Genomic DNA, 22,383 nt, shown 5'->3' with positions numbered 1-22,383 from the left:
TGACTCAGAATTGAAATTTAAGAGCCTTTTATTAAGCTGGCCAGCTGACCACAGCACCTATCTCCCCCTCTGGGAGATTCGGAGCATGTGGCAGAGATCAAGGGTGCAGTATGATCCTTTATAGCAAATCAGTGTTAGAAAAAAAATACAAAGCATTCCATTAGCTATTCCTTAGAAGTTCACAGAAAGTTCATAAGCACAAAGGGGGGGTAAACAGAGTCACACCTGGCTGGAGCATATCATAACACATTGTTTTTCTAAGACAATCTAGCAATTTTTCTTCTATGGTTCCTAACCCTGACACAACCCTCCATACGTCAGTCCCTCCTCCCAGCACATTCTGTAACATTCTGTAACCCTTCCATGCCGCAGTCCCTCACCCTAGCACAAGCTGATGCTAAAGAAGTAAAGTGACACTCTATGGGGGATAGAAAGTGATCATTCAAATTCAAAAAATTAAGGGTAAAGAATGCTTTAGATCAGTGATGGTGAACCTGACACTCATTTGTTCGGTTGATTTTTCTTTGTTAAATGGCATTTAAATATATAAAATAAATATCAAAAATATAAATCTTTGTTTTACTATGGTTGCAAATATCAAAAAATTTCTATATGTGACACGGCACAAGAGTTAAGTTAGGGTTTTTCAAAATACTGACACACCGAGCTCAAAAGGTTCTCCATCACTGCTTTAGATAGTAGTATAGCAGGGTCCTTGAGTCTCATATTCCTCCTTTTTTGTTTTATTAGCATACCTTCTGGGTAGCATGGGCACATTCAATGATGGCTTGCCCTTGTGGATTGTAAGGGATTTTCGTGGAATGCTGGATGGACCAAGTTCCACAAAAGGTGGCAAAGCCATGGCTGCTATAAACAGGTCCATTATCAGTTTATCTTGGTTAATATAGCTACAATTGGAAACAGGTCTTATTGAATTCATATAAAGAAACGTATTTGCCACTTATTAAAAATTGCCAAATTCTGTAGGGACAGGTGGGGAGAATATACATAATTTACCAAATTTGCTTTAAAAATGCTTCCTTATATCAGAAAAACAAAAAGTTTAAGAATCAGCAATTCTTGCAAATGACATGGAATCTTGTCCTTTCTGCAAAACACAAGATTCCAGAATAACAATTAGAGCTATAAGTGGAAGCATAACATAGTTATTGTTTGACAAAGGTTCCCATGGACCTTAAGCAGAAAATTTTCCCTCATGAGAGAAAAAACGAACACTTGAAGCATTTCAGAGGCTTATTGGAATGATCTAAAGCCAATTCTAGGTCAAGAAAAGATTTCTAACTTCATTTGTCCTTGGGTGTGGTCAACAAATGACACTAATTGGATTTCTGCTATCAGTCTCCCTGAGTACATTGATATAAGCTATTTACCATCTGGTTATACCCTCTGGTTAGGGAGGCAAAATGCAAATCATTTACTCCTAAGTGTCCTCGGATTAGGGAAGATAGGATTTACTAGATGGCTCCAAATTGCTGTTTAACTCTCAGTTTCCCTATCCTATTTGTCCTGGCTTACTGGCCTGTGTCATTTACATAACTTCCTTGCAACATTTCTCTTCACAAAATTCTACAACTTTCACAAATCTTTCTTCAGAAACCTTACAACTTTCAGAAATAACAAGCTCTAGAAACCACTTTCTTTTTTCTTCAAAATGCAGCTCCATGCCTCATGCTTTATTACACCAAATCCATACTTTCTTTCTAATTAGTTAGAATTCTTAACCCTTAGAATCCTTAATTTTTAGGTGAAATATAATTAATTCAATACATTCACATTTTAAGAGATATTTCAAATAAAATACAAGACTTATTCGTTAACAGATTCAAATCCATCCTCTAGATTTTCCATATGTGGAAAATTTAGATTAGTATTTCGTATCCTGTTATTTAAAAATACCTAGATATTTAAGAATTTTTACTATTTAAGCCAGCAAACTCCAAAGTTTTAAGTTACCAAACACGTTGGGAAACTATGTTTAGGCATATATAATTACCACTGAAAACGCTTTATCATATAACCTTCATTTTAGTTTTATTTATTTTGCCTTAACAACTTTGAAATTTTAAAGTCAATTATTATTACTCAAGGCATTTTCTTGGTAAATTTTGTAACAGAGATAACTCACTGGCCTTCAGTGGCTTTAAAGTGAAAGTACTATCTTTTTTCTTTTTAAATGGGAGTGGTCCCCCACTGCTATTTCTGCAGCCTGCTGGAAGGCACTTCTACAGGTGTAATCCTCCCAGGAAAAAGACTTGGGGAGTTTAAGTGATTATTTCCCATATTTTTTCTTTCTGAGCCTTCCCAGTCAGGAGGCAGAGGATCGGGGATCTTAGGTATTACAGGCTTTACAGGCTCTACTTCAGGAGGAGGGGGCGGTGGTAAATCCTCCTGGTGCTCTGTAGGCTTTTGAGCCTCAGCATGAAATGGGCATGGTGCAGCTCGAACAAGAGCCCACATAGTTAAAGATGATAAAGGCATTTGTTTTCCCTGAGCCTGATTTCTCTTTAAATTCCTGCCTACTTGTTCCCAGTGATCAACATCTAATGTTCCATCATCAGGGAATCAAGGATTATAAATCATAGGCACCATTTGCATTTAATAATTTTTAAGTAACAGAGAGATGCTACTTGGTGGATAGTTGCTGTCCTGTTGTGAAACCTTAGCTGAAAAACAATTCCCTTGAACGTGGAAATCCCAAGCAGGCTCCAATGACTTACTGCGCAGTTACTTTCATTTCCTTCCTCTTCATTTTCGAGGGTTCCGCAGTGTCTCACTGCGTTCCTTGGTCACCCGGGGCACCACCTTGCCTGGGCTAACCAGCAGCCCCTGAACAATGGATGAACAGATTACTCCGACATACTTTGACTTGCGGGGAGAGGGCTAAGGGACGGCCGGCTGAAGGAGCCAGGCCGCCTTGATTGTCTGCCTCGTTAGGCCTTTATTGGAATTTTTATCTTTTGATACCATCAGTAGGGTGAGTAAACTTGGGAGGACACATGTGTTTACATTGTCCTCTAGGCAAGAGCATCCAGGGATTAAGCATAAGGATTCCAGTAAACACCCGGGGGTCTGCACATGCACAGACTTGTTTGGAAAGGTCAAGGAATAAATTAGGGGCACCACCTTCGACATTCCCCTAAGTCGGAATTCCAATCAACAGGGTAGGCGGCCTTCCACACACTTCCCTTTTCTCAGAATGTCCTCCTTACAAACTTTCTAACCAAGTGTCTTGTGCTCTCCAATAAGACATGGGTGTTTGTTTGATTTAAGGGCCCAGCTCTCACTGGGTCAATTATATTGCTCATGTCCCTAGGCCATAGTGATGGCTTCAGGAAAGGACATGTGACCCAAGCCAGGCCCGTCAGTCTTCTTTGATGGGATGTCAAACTGCATATGGAGAGAATACCTCATTCTCTCCTCTGTAATTGGGAAACTGAAAGAATTCACCAAGAAATAATAACACCCAGGTCCCCTGCAGAGTGAAGAAGCCTATTTTCAAGAACAGCACAATATACTGCTGTCTCTCTCTTCCGCCCCACCCCCCACCCCTCTGTTTTCTTGCTGAGAACATTGGAATAATTCTTGCCTCATGGGTTGCTATGAGTATTCAGTAAAATAATAATTACAGAATTTTTATCACAAAAACTCACCAAATGCCCCCAGTTGATTTTGTTGTTACTGTTATGAGCAAGATTATACTATACTTGCAGCTTGGCGCCCTCCTTTCACTCACCCCCATCCCCACGCCCCTGGAGATCATAGAAGGACTGACTTTCCCTTCAACTTACTACTTTTAGAAAGAAGAAGATAGGCCCCTTTATTACATATCAGGAGATATGAAATGTGCATAATTAAGAATTTGTTTGTGGCTTTGAACAGTACTTTTTTTATGCATAGCATCATGGATTTGGATGAGGAGACTGTCTGTACACCCAGCCAGCACCTTTCCTGCTGTGCCAGGACCCCACTCTGTGCGGGCCAAACAAAACCTGCTGCCCAAGGGCCTCTTGCCAGGCAGACCTGAGTTTGAGCCCTGCCATGTCATTAGTTACAGCCATCGTATTAGAGCAAATACCTGAGCCTTCTAAAATCTCAGTCTCCTCTATGAAATAGGCCAACATGACCTATTTCAAATGTGATTCATGAATAAAAGCTAAACGGACTTGTTTGAACTTCCAGTAAATAGTGAGGGCCATAACCAGAATGTGAACATTTAGAGTTCGCAGCACACTCAGGTGTACTGTCTCTCACTTGATCCCTAGACCCCTGTGAGCCGGCTCTTACAACTCCATGAACACCAAGAAAACCGGGGCTTAAAGACCTTCAGTGACTTGCCCAAGGTCTCCCTGCTAATAAGAGGCCAAGCCAAAGGCCAGGTGATTTTGCCTTTCCGCCTACACATAGTCACATCCTATATAATAAAAGGCTAATATGCAAATCAACCGAACGGTGGAACGACCGGTCGCTATGATGCGTACTGACCACCAGGGGCAGATGCTCAACACCGGAGCTGCCCCCTGGTGGTCAGTGCGTTCCCCCAGGGGAGCGGGCCTAAGCTGTCAGTCAGACAGCCCCTGAGGGCTCCCGGACTGCAGGCTGGACTGAGGGACACCTCCCCCCGCACCCCCCCCCCCCGAGAGTATGAATTTCATGCACTGGGCCTCTAGTCTCTAATAAAAACCCATTTTCCTTCCAGCAATAGTGTTCAGAGCTAGAAGCTGTTGAATTAAAATAGACATTTGCATGTTTATGCAGTTTTTACCACTCACAAATGTCCTTGGACTCCGCAGGCACTCCAGGCACACTGAGGCGCCTTTCACAGTCCCCTGTGCTGGAAACAGTCCTCTCTTCCATCAGGATGTGCTCCAGGATCCAGAAGCCCTTGAGGTAGGATCTTATGAGTCATCTTTTATTGCTATTACCTGGCATAGCCTGGCATGTTGTAGCTGCTCAAACAATGCTTATTGAGTCACGAATAGATTCTGGGTTACTTAAAAGTAACCCAGAGACCTAGTCTCTTCTCATAAAGGGCCTGTAGGAAGTTACACCTCTTCTTCTAACCTTGTCTTGTCAAAGGCTGTCAGGTTGTCTTGTCTAATATTGTCAATAATGGTGGGGCCACCTTTGTGTGCAACTTGTCTTCTCTCATTTCTCTTTGAATTCAGTAAAAGTCATACTTTCTTTGTTCATTAATCAGATATTGTTAAGCAGCCCCTGTGTGCCAGGCACTGTGCTAAGTGTTGGAGAAGTGGCCCTCAAAGGGTGGCTGAGCACAGTTGTGTAGTTGTATATGGCACAAGCCCAGGGCACACCATTCACAGTATAGCCTTTTCCTAAGGCATCTTTGGGTGCTTCAAGCCTGAGGCCAGAGGAGCAGATCACACTGGCCCTTCCCCAGGGAAATCTTCTGTTTCATCAAATCTGGTGCTTGGGAGACCTACTTAGGCAGGGATAGGGACAGACCTCAAGTTCCTCTTAGCACTGTGGCTCCTAAATCACCTAACGTTGGCCTTGGGTACCAGGATACCCATGGGGAGAGTCTTTCCCCTTAGTTCCCCAAAGAGCACTAACTTCCAGCACCAGCCAAATTTCCCCCAATGGATTTCTAACCATGGAAATGGAGGTTTCTAATGGAAGTTCCTGCACCCTTTACTTAGAGCCGTGCTGGCGGACACTACTCTAATTATTCAATTGCCTAATTCCATTTATCTTTCATGGTCCATTATGCTCCACTGACAGGCTGCATCTTCCTAGCAGATACATAACCTAGTCTAATGGACTCTCAGTGAAACCAACCACATTGACTAAGGGATTTAGCTGGTACCTAATTCCCCTAAACTATTATTTTATAAATGAACAAGGCAGATAGACACATTTTCTGCTTTAAGATAAATATTTTATGAATTGCCCCTCTGATACATCACATTATTAGTACATTATCTTTCATCCCTCCCCAAGGTTTGGAGGGCCCAGGCATACACTCGAAAGCACATTTGGGTGATCTTATTGAGCAGGCTGCTTTTAAAATCTGTTTGTATCAGTGGAAAAAAGAAATCATTTTGTCTCATGAACAGAAAAAGGTATTTAAATGATTATTTGCTATTTCAGTGGGAAAGTCATCATCTGAGGACTTTTGGTTTGACAGAAATGTCCAGGGTCTCATTTTAAAAATTTGGTGTCTTCCTTCCTCAGCACCCCAGTGAGACCACTGGGCGGGTTGTGCACAGTTACAGGAAGGAGAATTGCTCTCATCTTGAGAACAAAGCATCATAAGAAAGTAAGTCTTTTCTGTTAAGTTTACTGTTTTAAAAGACATAATTTATCATGTAAAAGGCTATTTCTCACCAATAATCTTACATTTCCACTGTACCCCAGAGGAGCACTTTCACCTGGGGTGACGGTGGTAGGGGGCTGGCTTGCGGCTCTCAGGCTAAGAATTCGCATCTATAAGCACTGACCTTTCAACCTCCATTCTGCCCAAGTTGTCAAAACAAGATAAAACAAACAAACAAACAAAAAATAGCTTTGAGTCTCCGTGTCCTTTCCCTGTCCAGGATAATGGCTGCACACATTTTTTTTTCATGTTTGTTAGGCAAAACATGCACACTATTAAAATAATAACAAGCTCTAATCAGCCTATTTATTACTCAGAAGCCTTCATATCGTGACATGAAAAAAGAAGAGATGGATTTGGAAAATGTGGAGAGATGGAAGCAACTGATTGCGTGGTCTTTCCCAGCCTATACAGACACAGACAAAGATTTGGAACTGAGAGTGAATAAACTCAATTCTATGAGTTTTTCTGGTCTTCCCATTTGTTCCAGATATTATGTCAACATATCTGCTTAGACAAATGAAACTAGTTACAACATTTTTGGGGATTAATTAGAATCGGATGGATAGGGAATGTTGCCCACTCACCTTTGATGAAATGCCATGAAGCAGGGGTGATGTGAAAAGGGAGGCACGAGTAGTATTAATGCGTTTAGGCCTTCTTTGATTCTCCCTTGAGTATGTTTTACCTTTGCCATAAAATGAAAAACATTTAAATTTCTTTAAAATTACATTTGACTTAATTATACCCAGGCCCAATACAGGAAGCCCCCCATTTCTCCTGTTTTTCTGTCCTAAACAGCGTCCAGGCTCATCATTTCATAAGGAGCCGTTTCTGGGGGAGGTTCGCTATGTGCAGAATGTTAATAGCCGGCTGAATATGAACAGGCTCTGTGGCTCCACTTGAAATATAGAAAAATGGCCCAGACATTAAAAAAGATAAAAGGGAAAAGGGCAGTAATGAATTTAGAGGAAAATGAACATTAATGGTACTAGCATTACTCATGCTCCACATAACAAATTATTGGAAATCTGTCAAGCACACCAAATTATCTACTCGTCGGCTACGGCAGGGCCTCTGCAGCCATCCAAAACCAGCAAAAGCAAGACAATTTAAGCTAATTTTACTATTTATAACAATAGAACAGGCCATTAAGATAAATTAATGTCATTATCAAGTTTCTATGAAAATGACAAATACCACTATTTCGAGCAGCTTAGAGGCTGTTGACGATAATGAAATCCGCTGCGCAGGTACTAAAGAGAGACACTCCAAGTAATTATTTTCTAGTAGCCTGTTTGTTTCCTGACCATTCATTTGCTTTCACCACAATTAGTTTTGTACACAATATGGTGGTAACTAAACAGTCAACACTACGCAGCATTAGGACTAATTGGCCATTAGGACACAGTTTCCAGCCTTTTCCTCCCTAAAGAGAGCTGGGAGTAAACAGACCAGAGGCAACAATGCTGGCATGGATTGTCATCATTTAAAGGAGCTCCAAGCAGGATAATAAACCCCATAGGTAAAAAGCTTCTGCAGAGAACACCCTCAAACTTGCTGCATGATCACCAACAGATGGCACTGGAGTGTGCCCCAGTCCCTCCCGGGAGGCCACACTGGGGAAGTCTCCTTCAGCACCATTGGGTTTGGAGAAGTGGCATCCAGAGTATTCAGACTACCTTGTGTGTCTGAACCTGGGAATTTGTCCATCTCTTGGGTCTATGACTTCTGAGTTGTTCAAAGCCGCCCATGGAAAGCCCCACTTCTCTAACAGGGCTTGCCGTTGTTGATTGTTTCTAGGTCATTGTTTTAGGACCACATTACTCAGAGACTGTCCATAGCGGAGGTTTACTTTTCCTAAATCAGACATCAATGAAAGAATTGTCCCTCACAATGCAGTGAGTGACTTATTAAGAAGACATAGTTACACATTATGCTCTCTTGAGCTCCTCATACATGAGGTACATTGAAAATGTGGCATTAGGCAGCAGCCCAGTCAGGAGCTGTGCAATCTTAATTAATAACAGGGTGGAGATGATTCATGAGGCCTCTCAGGGTAGCACACAGGGTTCCCAAGGCCATGTTGCCTTCCAATGCAGGGCATGTGAGCAGACCACTCTGTGGATACCACTCAGAGATCTCCGTAGCCCAGTCCCACCATCTTTCCCCTTTTAGTGCTGGTTTCAGTTCTGCCTCAGGAAGCCTCCAGATGATCTGTAAATAGCAGACACCAGCACAACTGTTGGATCTCCAAAGAACTTAGAGCCTGTAAGGAGTTCAGGCAACAACAGAGCTACTAAGAAGAGGCAAAACGAAGACCCAAAGGGGAACAGGTACAGCCTGTATCTGGAAGCATCTTAGGATCCACATCACACATGACCTTTGATTTGCACCAGCTTCTTAATGTGGTATCTGCAAGGTACATAGACGGTAGAGTCAGCCAGAAGGGACCTTTGAGGTGAACCCTTCCCATGGCCAGCTGAGAAGCAGGAGCCAAGTGGCAGAGGTGAGAGCCTGTTGCTGGTGTCTTGGGTCCCTCCCTGTGTCCTTCCCCCAGCATCACTCTTCTCCACACCAGTGCAGGCACCCCACACGGTGTATGCGCATGCATCTGTGGTCCCCACTCATCCCTCCATGAGCATCCTCTGCTCTCCTACCTCCACCAGCTGCAAACCATAGTGATTGGTAGACCAGTTGGGTGTTGGGATTGCAAAATCGGAGCTCCTCTAAAAAAAAGGCATGCTTCCTGTCTCATGGGGCCACTGAGACCCTGAAAGAAGGCAAGTGGCCTTCAGCAACCCCCTCAAATCACACCATAGTCACCATAACTCATCTCCCTCTTCCATCCCTACTATTCCCCCATCTCAAATGGTCTGCTTCTTCCTCCTCTGCAACCACAGCCCTGATAGTCTCTGAGCAGCAGAGAAGGAATAAGCTTCCTTCCACAGCTCCTAGAGCAGAGTTAGAATTTGATAAATAAATGTTCTTTCAAAGAACATTCAGGTGAGTGTTCTGACTACAGTGATTTGGGAAGAGGTAACATGTAGGTGGACCACGGGCCTGGAAGAGGGAGAGAAGGAGGATACCACCTGTTTCTCAACAGCTTAGAAAGAGCTATTTTGATTCCGGCATCTATATTAGTGTGGTATCTACTGACTCAGAAGCAAGGGGCTCTCAAGGAGGTGGTTGGTCCCCACTCCACCTTTGGGATGCTCAGAGACTCAGCCCAGGGCCCTCCTGGATCTTCCTTTAAGTCTCCTGGCTGGCAGCTGAAGCTGGGGCCATCCTATTTGTAAAATTACAAATAATGATTTTCAAAGATGTGGTTCCTAGGCAAAATATATGGTGAGTTCATTAGTGTCCTAGTGATGGTCATTATCAACCTTAATCCTGAGCACTCAAAGCGCTCTAAATAATTATGAATGATCCTCAAAGTTTCCCCAAAGGGTGGGCCACTCAATTACCCCTGCTCCTAGATGAGGAAGCCAGGAATCCCAAGGCAAAAGTCCAGGGAATGAGCTGGAAGCTGCTGCTCCATGTGCTGTCTGCCCCCTGCCTGGACCTGTGCTGAGCAGACTAAAGCTTCCCCACATCGAGGCTTTCAGGGCAGCTGGAGATGGCTGCGGGGCACTTGGCTTTTTTGATTTTCTGTATTTTCCCTTATTTAGTCCAAGACACAAGTGCTGGGATAGCACATTGGTGCATTCTCTGCTTTAATTTCCCACACTGTCCTGTGAAGCAAGGTTACTTACATGAGGAAACAGATCACACAAGTCAAGGACTGTGTTCAAGAACCTACCCAAGACTGCTAGTGGGTACAGAGGCGGGATTCAAACCCCATGGGGACTTTCCTCTCTGGGGCTGCTCCTCTCCTAGTGGGAGTCAGCAGTAGCCGGCTCCACCACCACCTTCCTGTCTGGCCTGCAAATGGCATGAGCCTCAGCTTCCCCATCCATAAAATGGGGCTCATGGGGACCCCATCTGATGACTATGAGTATTAAGATAAGGTAGTTCACATTCCATATCAGGCACAGAACCTTGCTCCCTCACCTGCCCCCATCCGGCCCTTCTTTGACCCTGTCTGGGTATTTCAGGGCCTCTGGGATTTCCCAAGCCAATGGCTGGCTGCATCAACCTCATTCTGCACAAATCACACTGGCTTTTACAGGTCTTTACGGGAAGGAAATAGGCTAATGCACTGTTTTCTGTGTATGTCAGGAGCCCAATCTCTCTCTAATGGGCTCAGATTGCACTCTACTAGTAAAACCTAAACTATGAACTTAAACTCTCCTACAGACATGCACAGGACAGGTGTCCCCACTTCTTATGCTTCCAGTGAGAAGACAGAGAAAAGAATATGGTCCTGTCTTCCTCTGAATAGCAAGGCTCACAGACAGGGGTGAATGTGGCCTGGATTGAGCTCGTTCTGTCTAAAGGAGAGCAAGAAGAAAATGTTAGGAAATCTTTCTGATTTCAGAATGTATACTAGCTTCCAACACAGGAGTATCTCTCTTAATGCCCCAAGTACTCCCCATCTAACTGTCTCAGGAAATGCAAAACAGAGCCTTAGGGTCAGGCCTGGGGTCAGGGACCAGCCCATTGACCTGTAGGACCTCCCTGCCCGAGACCAGCCTTACTTTTTGAACTCTGCTACCATGTTCCTGTGACAGACACCCAGGCCCTCTCTGCTGCTTAGACTGGTGTTATTGTTAATTGAATAAACTGAATTTCCCTCAACAAACTGAATTTCTGGCCAAGAACTCTTGGCCAGCGAATAGTTACCATGGGTGTGCTTGCCCTAAGTCACAGAACAGGTGAGTGGCAGGGACAAGACAGTAATCTGGGCATTCTGACTGTAAGATCTCTCTGCTATCTAGAGCCTGCACCTCGTTGGCTCAGCTAGACCCACCTGTCCCATTAACACCCAAGGCACCACCACCACCATTCCCATAACAAAGCTTGGGGTGTGTTACTTAATTAATCTACAATGGCAATTATCCTTTATTGCTCTCCACTGCTACACTGTACCCTCCATGCAGTCAGGACCTGAATCCACTCCCCCCCACTATCTTATCCCCAACACTAGTCCCTGGCAAAAAAAACAAAAAAGAGTGGTCAATTAAAGATCTGTTGAATAAATGAATGAATCATTTAGGAGATGAAAATCTCCAGTTGGGCACACCCAGTGGAGGTGTACAGGGTCTACACAGTTCCTCTGGTATTTTTTAACATCACCACAGAAGTAGTTCAGTAAATGGTCTCCATCTCAATGCCATATGGGTAAGAGGGTTTTTCAGACTAGACCATAAAGCCCACGATGCAGCCCCAGCCACGGTGGCTGACTCTCAGGGGTCCTTGCTTTCTCATAACAGAGAAGATGGGCTCACCTGGTTTAGTTGGGGCCTCTGACCAGTGTCCAGAGGGGTTTGTGTGCTCCTGGCCCTTCACACCCTCTTCTAACTCTTTAGCACAAATTTTCTAAGCACTTTTTTAAAAAAAAGGACTCAATTCCCAATAACCAATATCCTGGGAGGGAATCAGGCCTGAATTTCTCTTCTTAGCTTGCTTAGAAAATGAGACACAGATCACTGCTCTCCTGCCTTCCCAGGATCCATGAATTAGGAGGTGGCTCCAGCAGACACATCGATTACATCTGGTAGAGTTGCTGTGCATGCTGACGTGGCCATGCTGGCTTCTTCACTTTGCTAAATCTGTTGCCCTTGTCTAAATATAACAGCCTATTTACTCCCAAGACTAGAATCCAGCCAAGACCACAGTGATGATGGCCTTGCCACAGAGCGGGGTTGGCAAGAAAAAAGCCAGCAGGCAGCTCTCAGCTTCCCCATGGGTCTTGAAGAGGGCCGTCTGGCTGTCTGTAGGTAGGGAGCCGTTTTATCCAGCGGCTTTGAGCAAGTCCCCAAACCTCTTCTCATCTATTAAAACTTGATAGCCCAAATTCCATTCTGATTCTTAGTAAAACCCTGTGATTCTGGGACCATACAGATTCTGTGACTGCACTGGACTTCCGTGTTGGATTCAGAGTTTATTTATCAAATCGTAGCATCTAATTAACTTAGTTTGCTACTCATTATTTATTGAAGGCAAAAAATATTCCACTTCACGTACATTAAAGTGCCCCTTGAATGTGGCACCTTACCTCCCCTTCAGGCGTGTCAGACAGACCGGTGAGGCGGGGCCTTTTCTGATGCACTTGCAGTTCCGCAGTCACCTCCTGAGTGTCAGTGCAGGTGTGTGGGGTGCACAGTGGTGACGAGGTCTCCAGTGAGTGTGGGAAACGCCTATGCAGAAGGAGCCTGCTCCAGGCACAGACAGGTGGTCTTGTCATTCATCTTTTTCCTAAGCAATAGCAATGAGTGGGAACACTTCCCCATTTTGATTCTTAAAACACCAAATCACAGGCCTAGGCATTTCCATTTCATTGAATTTTGCAATCCGTTTGAGTCTAGCTAATAGAGAATTTGTTAAACTGAGATTTTATTGTCAAGATAAGGCGTATTATGATTTTGACTTATTGTAATTTTTCAGGTTCATTGATGCAAATCAGTTTGATTGCATTGTAGTTGTGTTGTTGTGTTTTCCCAATAGGTGCACCCAAGAAAGTGCTTAATCCATTGGCAAGAGCAGCTCCGAAGGCCTTGAAATCCTGATTCAAATCGGAGCCCAGGTTCACCTGTGACATAGGAAGACAAAGCTGACCCACAGGGTTGGTTAAATGAAGACAGGAATTCACTTCTCTTAGCTCCCTGTCAGCACTGGTATTTTTATTTTTATTTTTTTTTATCACTGGTGTTTTTAAATGTCTATAACCAACTACTAGCAAATTATTTCTTAAGGAAACGATGGCTATGGAGTGTCACATTTCCTGGAAGGCACCTTCTCTAAAACAGTGCCGGTGATCTCACTTGGACCATAGTCTGGCTCTTTAGGGTTTTCAGAGAGAGAAGATAAAGACCCCGCTGGCCTTGGGAATAGAAACTGTGAGAGAAAGCTCACAGATGGGGGAGCCCAGTTACCCCCCCCCCCCCCAGGAGGGAGATAGGTGTCTTCCCATTTAGGACAATAGAGCAACAAAAAGCCTTAGGACATTGTGGTGGGGGTAGGGGTGGGGGTGAGGATGGAGTTGTTGGACTGTGAGATGAATAATACATTGGAAAGCAAACATAAGCATTATTTCTCTTCTAATCAGGATCATGGAGCATTTTACAAATTAACCACTTTCCTCAGACACTTACCATATTGAGTGGCTCTAGGTGCAGCCATCAGGGCGGACTCGGCCATCTGCATTTAGAAAATTGCTTATACATTTATTAAAGTGAAATTCACCCATTAATTATTGCTGTTCCCCCTAAAGACTCTCATTAGCACATTGAGCTAATTATTGAAAGCACAGGCCCAAGGGCTGGGTTGGGCTTTTTCCTCATACAGTCCAAGTTGTGCCTGCGTTACCTTTACAGGATTAACATGAGAAAATAGCAGATTCAGAATAACCTTTGGATGCAAGAACTGAATAAACTTTCAGGCCATTTTTAATGCTGGCTGTTTTTTTCCTTCACGGTGGGGGGCATATGCAGCTGCTGTTTCAACAGGAAATACTTCAAGCCTAAGAGAGGCCCAAGCAGTCAGCCAGTGCAACAGCCTCCAAATGGCTCAGCTGCTAGGCTGGGGTGAGTTCAGAAATAAACTTATAATAATACACAGGCTAGTGTCTGCTCACTGTTCCTTCTAATGTTTTTATAACTGGCAATTTGTGCTTCTTAATCTTTTTTACCCACCCTTCCACCCCCTCCCATCTGGACACCATCAGTTTGTCTTCTGTATCTATGAGTTTGTTTCTGTTTTGTTTGTTCATTTATTTTGTTTTTTAGACTCCACATATAAGTGAAATCATATGCTATTTATATTTCTCTGTCTGATGTATTTCATTTAGAATAATACCCTCTAGGTCCATCCATGTTGTCACAAAATTTCATTCTTTTTATGTCTTAGTAATATTCCATTGTACATATGTACCACATCTTCTTTATTCAATTGTCTGTCGATGAACACCTAGGTTGCTTCCATATCTAGGCTATTGTAAACAATGCCGCAATGAACATAGGGGTACATGTATTTTTAATTATATGTATATATTTTGTATTTCTTTGTATAAATACCCAGAAGTAAAATTGCTGAGTCAGATGGCAGCTCCATTTTTAATTTTTTGGAACCTTCATACTATTTGCTTTTTTAAAAAAAATTCTTTATTGTTGAAAGTATTACATATGTCCCCCTTATTCCCCCACTGACCTATTCCAGCCTGCCCCAGCCCCCCTCCCCAGGCCCTTACCACACCATTGTCTGTGTCCATGGGCCATGTATACTAGTATATATATGCATACAAGGTCCTTGGTTGATTACCTCCTACCCACCCACCTTCCCTCTGAGATTCCACACTCTATTCCATGCTTCCATGTCTCTGGATCCACTTTGTTAAACAGTTTATTTTGTTACTTAGATTCCACATATAAGTGAGATCATGTGATACTTGACTTCCTCTGACTGACTTATTTCACTTAGCACAATATTCTCCAGGTCCCTCCATGCTGTCTCAAAGGGAAAGAGATTCTCCTTTGTTACTGCTGCATAGTATTCCATGGTATAAATGTACCACAGCTTTTTTATCCACTCATCTACTCATGGGCACTTGGGCTGTTTCCAGATCTTAGCTATTGTAAATTGTGCTGCTATAAACGTAGAAGTTCACATTCTTTCTGATTGGTGTTTTGGGTTTCTTAAGTTATATTCCTAGGAGTGGGATGACTGGGTCAAATGGCAGTTCCATATTTAATTATTTGAGGAAACTCCATACTGTTTTCCATAATGGCTGCAGCAGTCTGCATTCCCACCAGCAGTGTACTAGGGTTTCCTTTTCTGTACATCCTCACCAGCACTTGTCATTTGTTGATTTGTTGATGGTAGTCATTCTGACAGGTGTGAGATGACACCTCATGGTCATTTTAATTTACATTTCTCTGATGATCAGTGACTTTGAGCATGTTTTCATATGTCTCTTGGTCATCTGTATGTCCTCTTTGGAGAAGTGTCTATTTAGGTCCTTTGCCCATTTTTTAATTGGATTGTTTGTCTTCCTTTTGTTAAGTTATATGAGTTCCTTATATATTTTGGATATTAACTCTTCATCAGATGTATCATTGCCAAATATCTTCTCCCATACAGCGGGCTCCCCTTCATACTATTTTCCACAGTGGCTGCACCATCTGCCTTCCCACCAACAGTGCACAATGGTTCCCTTTCCTCCACATCCTGGACAACACTTGTTGTTTGTTGATTTATTGATGATGGCCATTCTGACAGGTGTGAAGTGATAGCTCATTGTGGTTTTAATTTGCGTTTCTTTAATGATTAGTGATGTTGAGCATTTTTTCATATGTCTATTCACCATCTGTATGTCCTCTCTGGAGAAATGAGACATATTTCTATTTAAAGCATCTTAAACTGTCCTGGGGCATAACGTCAGAGGACTGGGGCTGGGCCCTAATGTTGACTTTAGGAGAGGAATGGTGATAGAGGTCCTGGCAAGAACACTGGGGTACTCCTTTTGCACTCTGTTAATCTCAGTGGTCTCTAGTGTTTTAAAGAAGTATCTTACCTTCCTTACATAAAAAGTAATTTAAAACAGGTTCTCAGTTACAATTACAAATATTTAAAAATATATATTAAGTGAAAAAAGCAGCACAGGAAATTGTATTCATCTGATACTGGATCCTTGGGTGAATGCTGGGGTCAGCTGAATAATGGCTCCTGAAGGTGTCTACCGCCCAATCCCAGCAACCTGCAAAGGTTACCTTACATGGTAAAAGGGTACTTTGCAGATATGACTAAGGTGAAGATCTTGAGATGGGAAGGTTACCCTGAATTACCCCAATGGGCCCTAAATATAATCATAAGTATCCTGTGAGGGAGGCAACAAGGTCACAAAGAGCAGTGGGAGGTGCTACAACAGAGCAGGGGATGGAATGATGGGGGAATGGGCTTCCAGAAGCTGGAAAGAGAAGGAAACAGATTCTCCCCTAGAGCTTCCAGAAGGAATTTAGCCCAGCACCTTGATTTTAGCCCAGGGAAACTGATTTCTGGATTCTGACCTCTAGAAAAAAAATTTTGTATTGTCTTAAACCACTGTGTTTGTGTTAGTTTGCTAGAGCATCCAAAAGCCATGAATCCACTGGGTCTCCCTCCACGAGTGGACAGTGACAGAGCCATGCATGGCCCATCAGCATGCATGGAAGACACTCTCAGAGCTTGGCTTCCTGCCTCTTACAGGCTGTGGGGTGGGATTTTTGGCCTCCACAGCTGCAGTGTAGCAGTAACTGAGCTTGGGCACAGGAGGGACTCTGTTCTCTCAGTAGCAGTGAGGATTTGGACCCTGAGTCACTGGGTATTAGGGGTCATAAGTGAGTTAGTGCACTTTATTATCTCCAAGCAGAACCATACAGGGAAGAATCATACTGCAAACCACTGCTTCCCCTCTGTAAAAGGCAATATTTATGTCATTCTCACAACATTTGTGAGAGTAAAATGAAATAACGTATATCAAACCCCTAGCACATAGCAAGCACATGTGAACATTCAGTAGGCAATAAGTCCTACCTCCATCTGTTGGAGAGCTTTCCTTGACTACCCTTGGGACACGCCTCCATTGCTCCTGCCTGAGGCCCAGCCCAATGGCAATGGCCAGGGTTGTCTGTTGGATCTAGAAGCGCCTGCAGACCCCGCATGCACACCACACCCGGCTGCCTTACTGGCAAACATCAGTGTGTTCATTCAACATTCAACATGAGCCACTTAGATTGCAACCTAAGTAAAAACAGATGCTACTTCTAGACAAGGCCTTCAAGCCCTTTTCTGGATAGAAATTCTGCAACCACCCTTAGTGATGAGAAGTATAGGCACCAAAGAAGCATTTTTCATGGTGACAATGTTATGTGTTATAATTAGGAGTAGGCCACCATCTTTGTAGCTGATCTGGAAACTTTACCACTCAGGAGAAATTCATCAAGAAATCCAAAAAAATTTTGTAATTTTGTATGGTGATGGATGGTAACTATACTTACTGTGATGATCATTTAGCAGTGTATATAAATATTGAATCATTGTTTTGTTTTTTATTTCTTTAATAAAGTTTTATTTTTTAAAATGTTCAGCTGGTAAGACCTGTTGTTCATGCATCTTCTCCAACAGCTGGGTCATCTCCACCTTTGGTGTTTTTGGTTAAATTACTTGAGCTCTGTGCTTTGAAACTGGTTTAGTAAGTCCTTTACTGAGGAGCTCCTGAAGGGCTGCCCTGGCCAGGGAGCTGTGAATCTTCTGTCTCTCCGAGAGCACAGCTGGGGCTATAAGCTTGTAGCTAGGAACTTTCTTACAGAGCCTGTCATATGTTGCTTCGTCAAACAAGACCAGGTTATTGAGCTTGTCCTGAACGTTGCCTTTGGACCACTTCTTTTTGGCCTTGACCCCTGACTTATTCACAGGGTCTTGCCTTTGTTGGCCAACTTTCCATCATCTTTCTTCTTCTTGTCATCCTCAGAGGCACAGGGAAACTCGGAGAGCAGGGCTCCGCTGCTGCCTCACCAAGATGTCAGACTGAGAGGACTCGAGTCATTATTTTGTAAACCTGAATATAATGTTACATGTTGATTATATCCCAATAAGGAAAAAGAAGTCCAGTTAATAACTAAATATCTGGAGTAGAATTCATTTATAAATTGGGTTCTGTCTATAATACACTTATTTTTTTAAAAGTTTAAAGCCTATTATGACAATTTGAAGAGTCAATTCTTCCGTTAATTTATTCATTCACAAACATTGGGTGAGCACCCACTCTCAACAGGGCTTTCTGTACTAGAGGCTACTAGGCACACAGGGAAGTGGCCATCTCTATTTCAAGGAGCTCAAAGATTACAAATTGCAAAGACAGGGTCCATGGTGTGATGGAGGCAGAGCCTGCACCTGGGCCTTAGCCCAACCGCCCCGACACTCACAGGGACAGCAAAGGGAGCTGACCAGGCCCCTTTCTGGAGAAAAGTTTCCTAAAGAGGAGATACACACTAAAGATCAAGTTGGAATGAAGGAGATAGACGAAAATACTTACTTTATTTTATTTTAAAAACTCAGTGTGTAAAAGAAACAGAATAAAGATAATGAACCTCATAGTCCTGTCAACCAGCTCCAATAATTAGCAACATTCTGCCATTCTTTTGTCATCTCTCTCCCAACTCAGTTACTGAGGTCAAATGTACTGGAATGAATGCAGCTTCTAGGATACTTTTGGCAAATGATTTGCTCTTCTAATCCATACTTTATCACAAAATAGGACGTTTCTCTTCTCCCAGAAAGCTTCTTTGTGTCCCCTCTCAGGTAATTCCCACACTCGTAGTGGTAACCACTGTTCTCACCTTTTTCATCTCAAAATATCTTCACTTGTTCTGGATTTCCTATAAGTGGGATCACGCAGGATGTACTCAACATAACATTATCGGTGGCATTCATTCATGTTGTTTCATATATCTGTACTTTGTCTTTTTTATTGCTGGATAGTATTCCAAAAGGAACACATATTTTTAAAAACTTCTATTTAGCCTCCCTTGGGACAGGACTCCAAGAGGGGACAATAAGGACAGAGACGGCAGGACCTCTACTGACCTCAGGAAGCTTGGTCCACCTGTAAGGAAAAGGCATTAAGGAAGGTGACTCATAGCTCTGAAGGTGAGGTGATAGGACTGTTGGTTACCTAACCAGTAACCATCCCTCGTTTTCTTGCTCATGGAATCCCACTGTCTAGTCAATGGCGTGTTCAGTCATGGGGGTTGAATCATGATTGGTCTAAGATCCATTCTTGCCAGTCTCTCTCCTAGCCATTGTTTAATCCAGTGGTTCTCAACCTGTGGGTCGTGACCCCTTTGGGGGTCGAACGACCCTTTCACAGGCGTCGCCTAAGATCATCGGAAAACACATATATAATTACATATTGTTTTTGTGATTAATCACTATGCTTAAATTATGTTCAATTTGTAACAATGAAAATACATCCTGCATATCAGATATTTTCATTATGATCCATAACAGTAGCAAAATTACAGTTATGGAGTAGCAACAAAAATAATTTTATGGTTGGGGGTCACCACAACATGAGGAACTGTACTAAAGGGTCGCGGCATTGGGAAGGTTGAGAACCACTGGTTTAATCGAAGGTTGTGCAAGTGGCCCATGCTGCCTGAGATGTATGGGCAAACACGGTGGGAGTTTCTCCTCTTATATTAAAGCGGTGGAGGAAGAGAAAACCTCTGACCGCTCTTCCTTCATGCTTTGGACAGTGTGACAAGAAGCTAATGCTGTGTCCACAAAGGAAAACATACCTGTCCTACCAAGGACAGCAGGAAGAGTCGGGTCCTTGGTGACATTATTGAGTTGCCAAACCAACTCCCGTGCTACCCACTTCCTGGCTTCTTGTTAAGTAAACAATACTCATCTTTCTGGTTGAAGAACCATTTAGCAAATAGCCCATCATCTGCAGCCACCAGCAAATACCAGGCAGGCACACAGAAAAGTTCAAAGGCGTGTCAGGAAACATCTCTCTAGTTATGACCAAGGCAGCTCTGGGCACACCTTGTGTCTCAGTAACAGGGAGGAAACCCAAAGGACAAACAGAGCCAGGGATTGAGTACAAAAGGGAGGACAGGACCTAGAGGGCTCAGAGAAAACAGGAGCTGCGCCTGGGCAGAGGGAAGGCGTTTAGGGTTTGGAATTATTTTTAAATATCCACACTGGTCCAAAAATATGGAGCTTTGTGGTTTTGGCCAGTGCTGGGGTGTCTTGTCACAGCCACTCCTGGGATACAAAAAGAAACCCTTATTTCTGATGAATAAACTACCATTTGAAGAGTCAACTCTACTTCCCGGTAAGCACCAGAATAAGCATCACACCATGTGATGAAAACATTTTAAGATTGTCCTATTTGTAGAGATATTTGCAATCAAAATTTAGAATAGATATTTGATTAAAATCAGGTTTCCTATTCTGTCTGGGAGTTTGCATTTTGTAAATTATTGTAGATACAGCCCCCGAGGCTGTGCACACATTGGGGCAACTGCGGGGCCCTGCAGCCTTCCTTCTTGCACATGTTTCTCCAGAGCGGAGTGTATGGCCACAGAATACAAATGGGCTACAGGTGTGCCGGAGAGGTTGCTCCCGCCAGCCCTGCGGCAGCAGGTGGGTCTTGGGGTAGCCACTGCCCCTGGGCACAGTGTTCTGCAGTAAGTAGCATCAACCACTCACCCTTACATGCTGCACGATGTCATCTTCTCTGTGTGACAAGGCATGAAAACGTTTGGGAAGCGCTGCTCTGAAGGCCGTACATACTAAAAATGCTCCATCATCCACCTGCCTTTGCATGAGGGGCAGTCCATGACAGCTCTGGCCGATAAGCCATAAGCCCTCCTCCTTCCTGAAGTGTGGATGTAGAACAGGAGACAAGCAAACTTTGGCCCGAGGGCCGAATTCCAACTGCTGCCTGTTTTTGTGAATCACCTTTTATTGGAACACAGCTATGCCCATTTTACATAGTCTGTGTCTGCTTTTGTGCGAAGATGGCAGGGTGGAGCAGCTATGACAAAGACCTTTGGGCTGCAGCCACTCTCCGCCTCCCCCCCCCCCTTTTTTAAATATATTTTATTGATTTTTTACAGGGAGGAAGGGAGAGGGATATAGAGTTAGAAACATCGATGAGAGAGAAACATCCATTAGCCACCTCCTGCACACCCCCTACTGGGGATGTGCCTGCAACCAAGGTACATGCCCTTGACCGGAACCGAACCCGGGACCCTTGAATCTGCAAGCCGATGCTCTATCCACTGAGCCAAACCAGTCAGGGTTCTCTGGTCCCTTTAGAAAGAGTTTGCTGACCCTGATGTAGAAGACATTGAGAACAAAGCCACAAAGTAAGGACAACAGATCAGGGTGAATCGTCCACCCTGGAATGCCCCTATTTCCAAACAAGTCACTGTGATGGTTAGGGTTTCAACCTATGAATTTTGTGGGACATGACACATTGCTCACTATCAAGTCCACACCCTCATGGAGACTCATCTGATTGGCATGGAAGAGGAGTGTGCCTGCAGCCTAGCTCCAGGGAATTCCAGGAATGCAGATTTTTCTGACTTCCACTTTGGGAAAGCAAGACTACCTGGTACATGACAAGCATTGCTCATGCTTAAGTCACTATAATCAGGTTTCCTCCAACACTATCTTCTCCAGAAAAATCTCTTTATTGATTAGGGTTACTAGTTGCAAATGACATCTTTAAACAGAAAAATATATTTATTAAAAGACTAGAGACCCAGTGCATGAATTCATGCACTGGTAGTGTCCCTCAGCTTAAACTGCAGGGATCAGGCGGAAACTGGCTATCCAATGCCCCCTACTGCTCCTGCCTGCCGCTCCTGCTCATCCCAGCTGGGCTGCACCTGCTGCCACTGCTGCCATTCCATAGGCTCGCTGCTGCTCCAATGCGGTCTCTGGGCTGCAGTGGCCAGCCATGAGCCCTGTGTCTGGCGCCTGTCATTCAGCTGAGCGACGCTCCTGCTGTGGGAGCACACTGACCACCAGGGGGCAGTTCCTGCATTGAGTGTCTGCCCCTTGGTGGTCAGTGCACATCATAGTGACCGGTCGACTGGTTGTTTGGTGGTTCGGTCACCTAGGCTTTTATATATATAGATGTGAGGTAACTAGAGGGTTTGGGCAGGGCTAGAACACTAAGCTCTGGCACTACACAACTAAGAGCAATGCCTGACGACATCGCAGGTGCTATGCTAACAGCAGTACCACCTTCACTTCTTCCTGATGGCCTTCAGAACTGGTACCAGCACCTCCCCTACTGCCAGCTCCTGAAGGGAGAGATGCCTCTGGCACACATGGGATGCTGCGTCACCTTGGCTGCTAGTCAGCTCCAT

The 22,383-nt window shown here is 43.8% G+C and overlaps 1 pseudogene; it reads right to left on the bottom strand.

The window, feature by feature from the left end:
- Positions 1-17,597: 17,597 nt before the first annotated feature.
- Positions 17,598-21,970, bottom strand: LOC132226632 (small ribosomal subunit protein eS25-like; annotated as a pseudogene).
- Between the last annotated feature and the right edge of the window lie 413 nt (positions 21,971-22,383).

Source organism: Myotis daubentonii, chromosome 2 (genome assembly GCF_963259705.1).
Source record: "Myotis daubentonii chromosome 2, mMyoDau2.1, whole genome shotgun sequence".
NCBI classification, from domain to species: domain Eukaryota; kingdom Metazoa; phylum Chordata; class Mammalia; order Chiroptera; family Vespertilionidae; genus Myotis; species Myotis daubentonii.
Note: the sequence above shows the minus strand (reverse complement) of the source record. Positions and strands in the feature narration are given on the sequence as shown.